The sequence below is a fragment of the Triticum dicoccoides genome, chromosome 3B (genome assembly GCF_002162155.2).
Source record: "Triticum dicoccoides isolate Atlit2015 ecotype Zavitan chromosome 3B, WEW_v2.0, whole genome shotgun sequence".
Lineage (NCBI taxonomy): Eukaryota > Viridiplantae > Streptophyta > Magnoliopsida > Poales > Poaceae > Triticum > Triticum dicoccoides.
This window is the reverse complement of record NC_041385.1, coordinates 712219192-712225641: the sequence shown is the minus strand read 5'-3', so window position 1 is coordinate 712225641 and position 6450 is coordinate 712219192.

Below are 6450 nucleotides of genomic sequence, written 5' to 3'. Positions count from 1 at the left end.
GCCGCGCCCCGCCCCGTCATCGCCGGCCGATCCCGTCGTCGCCGCCCCGTCCCGTCGCCCCGTCTTCACCGCCCCGTCGTCGCCGCCCCGTCGTCGCCTCGCCGGTGAGCTCACCCCGGCCGCCATGTTCACACGCACACACTTGTACACACTACACACACACACACACATTATAGAATTTTAGTTATAGAATTTTTTTTTCTGTTTTTTAGTTATAGAAATGTTAGAAATTGTTCTGTTTTGTAGTTATAGAAATATTTTTAGAATTCTTAGTTATATAGAAATATTTTTTAGTTATAGAAATATTTATAGAAATGTTAGCAATTTTTCTGTTTCTTAGTTATATAAATATTAGAAATGTTAGTTATATAATCACAAATGTTAGAAATTTTAGAATTATTTTTAGTTAGATGAATTAGATTAATGTCAAATTGTTAGAATTTGCATATATAGAATGTTAGATTAATGTTACTTTTTGCGGGCATATAGTATTTGTTCTCGAAGATATGCCCGGCCCGCATCCTCGCCGTCGACCCGTTCGTGACGACCTCATGCTTAAGAGGACCCATATCCTGGACTGGGCTCCACCTGGCTGGTACTGGGAGGTGCTACCTTGAGGGGCGCGTCGCTTGGTGAGGAACCCGGCCTCGGGTCCCATTGTCGACCCTGATCTCCTTTGGTGGCGTTCGCGTGGGCCACATTCAGTGCAGAGGCAGCCGGCCCCGCCGGAGGTGGTGCGTCGCCGTGTCAGGGAGGAAGACGAGCACGTCCATCGCTACATGGCTGCTATGGACGACGTCAGGTTCTCCACTACTTGGCAGGTTCTTTGGGCAGATGACCGGAGATATGATCATGTGATGGTTCCTTCTCTTTGGGTGTCCACCGCCCGCGCCCCAGGAACCGCGAGTGGCGCCGTAGATTCTTCTGTAGTACTCGATCTTTATTAGGTACCTAGCCAGTGATGTATTCGATATATAATATTCGAGACGTTGTATTCGAGATTACATATATTATTTGAGACGATGCTATATTCAAGATTATATATTAATCGAGACGATGCATATATATTTTGTACTATATGATTCAGTTTTTCCTTATTGATTGCATCCATGCATTATAATTTGAATACTAAATTGTTTTATATTTATTCTGTATTAGTAAAGTAAAAGCTATGGCGGACAATACCGGCAGAGAGAGAGAAGAGGAATTGTTCGACATCATACGCAGCCCTCACAGGCTAGATGATGTGAATGAAGCAGATGACGGCTCCCAATATCTAAACAATACCGGAGAGGGTGATGAAAAGATATTCGATCTCGATGACCAAGCTGATGAAGTCATGAACTATGATTATGATTATGATGACACAGACAATGTTTGTGATGACACAGACAATGCTGATCTTCAAATAACAAAGACGACCGGCAAGGTATATATTTATATAAGCATGCATCATGGTGATCATCACATGTTTTTTTATTGAAGATATATTAATGAATTGATCTTTCTTCTTTCAGCCCTCCGGATCGAGCAAATCTGCTTCTACAGACAGCAAGACAAACCGAGGCCCGAGCAGATTGTTGAAGGATGGTGAGGGAGTCTGGGACTAGGGGGTGTCCGGATAGCCGAACTATCATCATCGGCCGGACTCCAAGACTATGAAGATACAAGGTTGAAGACTTCGTCCCGTGTCCGGATGGGACTTTCCTTGGCGTGGAAGGCAAGCTTGGCGATACGGATATGTAGATCTCCTACCATTGTAACCGACTCTGTGTAACCCTAGCCCTCTCCGATGTCTATATAAACCGGATGGTTTTAGTCCGTAGGACAGAACAGCAATCATACCATAGGCTAGCTTCTAGGGTTTAGCCTCCTTGATCTCATGGTAGATCTACTCTTGTAATACCCACATCATCAATATCAATCAAGCAGGACGTAGGGTTTTACCTCCATCAAGAGGGCCCGAACCTGGGTAAAACATCGTGTCCCTTGTCTCCTGTTACCATCCGCCTAGACGCACAGTTCGGGACCCCCTACCCGAGATCCGCCGGTTTTGACACCGACATTGGTGCTTTCATTGAGAGTTCCTCTGTGTCGTCACCGATAGGCTCGATGGCTCCTTCGATCATCAACAATGACGCGGTCCAGGATGAGACATTTCTCCTCGGACAGATCTTCGTATTCGGCGGCTTTGCACTGCGGGACAATTCGTTTGGCCATCTGGAGCAGATCGAAAGCTACGCCCCTGGCCGTCAGGTCAGATTTGGAAGTCTTAACTTCACGACTGACATCCGCGGAGACTTGATCTTCATTGGATTCGAGCCACAGCCGAGCACGCCGCACTGTCACGATGGGCATGATTTAGCTCTGCTGCCGGACAGTGCCCTGGAGGCCGCACACGAGTCCGCTCCGACCCTCGATTCGGAGCCGGCTGTGCAGATCGAGGACGGGTGGTTAGACACCGCCTCGGGGGTTGCAACCTCTACGGCGATAGAGCCAAATACTGACTTTGTCCCTTCTGAAGCTCGTGACTCCAAGGTGCTGGACTCCTTGCCGAACTCCGAACCTCCCGTGCCCCCTCCAATCGAATCCGATTGGGCGCCGATTACGGAGTTCACCGCTATGGACATCTTTCAGCACTCACCTTTCGGCGACATCCTGAGTTCGCTAAAGTATCTCTTGTCAGGAGAGCCCTGGCCGGACTGCGGTCAGGACGGTTGGGATGCGGACGACTAATAAATTCAAGACCCGCCCACCACCCACTTAGTAGCCGCTGTCGACGATCTAACCGACATGCTAGACTTCGACTCCGAAGACATCGACAGTATGGACGATGATGCCGGAGACGACCAAGAACCAGCGCCTACTGGGCACTGGAAAACCACCTCGTCATACGACATATACATGGTGGATATCCCAAAGGATGGGAATGGCGAAGGAACAGCGGAGGAAGACCCCTCCAAGAAATAGCCCAAGCGCCGGCGTCAGCGGCGCCGCTCTAAATCTCGCCACAGCAAGAATGGCAATTCCGGCACCGGAGATAATAATACCCCAGACAGTGCCGAAGACAACCCCCTCCAGCAAGATTCAGCGCAGGAGGACGGAGATGCCAGCCCTCATGAGAGAGCGGTAGACGAAGAGGTAGAGGATGATAATTGCATGCCTCCCTCTGGAGACGAGGCAAGCCTCGACGACGACGAATTTGTCGTGCCTGAGGATCCCGTCGAACAAGAGCGTTTTAAACGCAGGCTTATGGCCACGGCAAACAGCCTCAAGAAAAAGCAGCAACAGCTTAGAGCTGATCAGGATCTGCTAGCCGACAGATGGACTGAAGTCCTTGCGGCCGAAGAGCATGAGCTCGAACGCCCCTCCAAAAGCTACCCCAAACGCAAGTTGCTCCCCCGATTAGAGGAGGAGGCATATAAACCTGCATCACCAGAGCACAATATGGCTGACCGGCCACTTCGTGGCTGCGGCAGAGAGGCCTCTAAGCCCTCCACTAGAACTGTACCTCGGCATCGCTCGAAAAGCACAAGGCCACAGGGGAACGCTCCGGACTTGCGAGATATATTGGAGGATAAGGCAAGACAATCCAAGATCGATCTACGGATCGTGTGGGCGCCCCATGATACATGACGACAACCGTCGCGCCGGACACAGTAAGTCCGGCTGGGCTGAACACAATAGACAAAGCTCGTTGGAGCTCCGTCGCGATATAGCCCAATACAGAGGTGCCGCACACCCAATATGCTTCACAGATGAAGTAATGGATCATCAAATCCCCGAAGGGTTTAAACCCGTGAATACTGAATCCTATGATGGCACAACAGACCCCGCGGTTTGGATCGAAGACTATCTCCTTCATATCCACATGGCCCGTGGTGACGATCTTCATGCCATCAAATACCTCCCACTCAAGCTTAAAGGACCAGCTCGGCATTGGCTTAACAGCTTGCCAGCAGAATCAATTGGGTGTTGGGAGGACCTAGAAGCCGCATTCCTTGATAACTTCCAGGGCACGTATGTGCGACCACCAGACGCTGACGACCTAAGCCACATAATTCAGCAGCCAGATGAATCGGCTAGACAATTCTGGACACGGTTCTTAACTAAGAAAAATCAAATCGTCGACTGTCCGGATGCGGAGGCCCTCGCGGCCTTAAAACATAACATCCGCGACGAGTGGCTTGCCTGGCACCTGGGACAGAAAAGCCGAAATCCATGGCAGCCCTCACATCACTCATGACCCGCTTCTGCGCAGGAGAGGACAGCTGGCTAGCCCACAGCAACAACCTCAGCAAAAATTCTAGCAGTCCGGATACAAAGGACCGCAGTGGCAGGTCGCGTCGCAACAAGAACAAACGCCGCATTAACGGCGACAATAATGAGGATACGACAGTCAATGCCGGATTCAGAGGCTCCAAACCCGGTCAACGGAAAAAGCCATTCAAAAGAACTACTACGGGTCCGTCCAATTTGGACCGAATACTCGATCGCTCGTGCCAGATACGCGGCACCCCCGAAAAGCCAGCCAACCACACCAACAGGGACTGTTGGGTATTCAAGTAGGCAGGCAAGCTAATTGCCGAAAACAATGGCAAGGGGCTACATAGCGATGACGAAGAAGAGACCCGACTGCCGAACAATAGAGGACATAAGGGTTTCCCCCCACAGGTGCGGACGGTGAATATGATATACGCAACCCACATACCCAAGAGGGAGCGGAAGCGTGCACTCAGGGATGTATACGCGATGGAGCCAGTCGCCCCGAAGTTCAACCCATGGTCCTCCTGCCCGATCACTTTTGATCGAAGGGACCACCCGACCAGCATCCGCCATGGCGGATTCGCCGCATTGGTTTTAGACCCAATCGTCGATGGATTTCACCTCACCAGAGTCCTGATGGACGGCGGCAGCAGTCTGAACCTGCTTTATCAGGACATAGTGCGAAAGATGGGCATAGAACCCTCAAGGATTAAACCCACAAAGACGACCTTCAAAGGCGTCATACCAGGTGTAGTGGCCAATTGTACGGGCTCAGTTACACTGGAAGTGGTCTTCGGATCCCTGGATAACTTCCGAACCGAGGAGTTAATCTTCGACGTAGTTCCGTTCCGCAGCGGCTATCATGCTCTACTCGGACGGACCGCGTTTGCAAAGTTCAACGCGGTGCCGCACTACGCATACCTCAAGCTCAAGATGCCAGGCCCTCGAGGAGTCATCGCGGTCAACGGAAACACCGAACGCTCCCTCCGAACAGAGGAACATACAGCGGCTCTCGCGGCAGAAGTACAATGTAGCCTCTTAAGGCAATTCTTGAGTCCGGCCGTTAAGCGACCGGACACGGCTAAACGCGCCCGGAGTAACCTACAACAAGACCACCTGGCACGTTCCGAGCACGCGTAGTAATGCGGCCCCAACCCCAGCCCTCGCAAGATCACAAGACTGGTCCTTCACGTACATCATTACGCTCGAAAGATACCATGGGCATAGGGGGAGGGCACGACCATGATAGGCCCAAAATGCGGCTTAACCACATCAGGGGCTCCCAAGTGTGTCATTCCTTTTTTTTCTTTTTCTTTCTTACCCACAGGACTCCGTTCACTAGAGGCCCTGTCCGGTAGTAGACCGGCCGAACTCATGATGCAACAGCCAGGGAAGGAGAAAGGCTACGACGAATATCCAGGTGGTCTCCATTACGAGCACTAAATCTATTTTATACACCATTCCACAGCCTACCCCCGGAGGGGGACATGTTTAATGGTCCCATCCCTTGCTTATCGCACTATTTGTATCGTCCTGCATTCATGGCAGTATTTCTTGAATAAACAATGCAACACCCTTTTGCTTTTAATTGCATTCCTTTCTTATACATATGTTCATTTATGACATGCCGCATCCGTACACTTTGGTACGGCTAAATACACCAGGGGCTTAAGTTCCCCACATTATGGTGTGATAAGTCCGAACACTTTCACAAGTGCGGCACCCCAAACTTATAGCATTATATGCATCGGCTCCGAATCATGTCTTGGGTCAATAGTTGGATTTGCCGGGCTCCCATGTTTTGGTACCTTACGTTCTGTTCTATCAGCTAAGGTAGCACTGGGAGAACCACTGCGATTGCGCCCCAGTTGAGCTGGGTGAGCGCCTCAGTGGAGAAAGCTAAAACTGACCGTCATGATGAGGCGAGAGCCGATCGCTGTTCGAGAGGTTTTTTCGAGTCCCTAAAGACTTATGCCGCTTAGAGCGAGGAACCGGCTTTTTCCGGCCCAGGCGTGGATAGCGCCCCGAATTCGGCCTTCCGAACACTAGGGGCTTCGCCGAAATTTAAAATTATAGAATTCTATGGCTAAGTGAGAGTGTTCAAGCATTATAAGTCTGGTTGCCTAGTTCGTTGTGTTGAGCACCTCCCTAGATGGACCCAAATTTGGGAACAAGAGTGCTCAA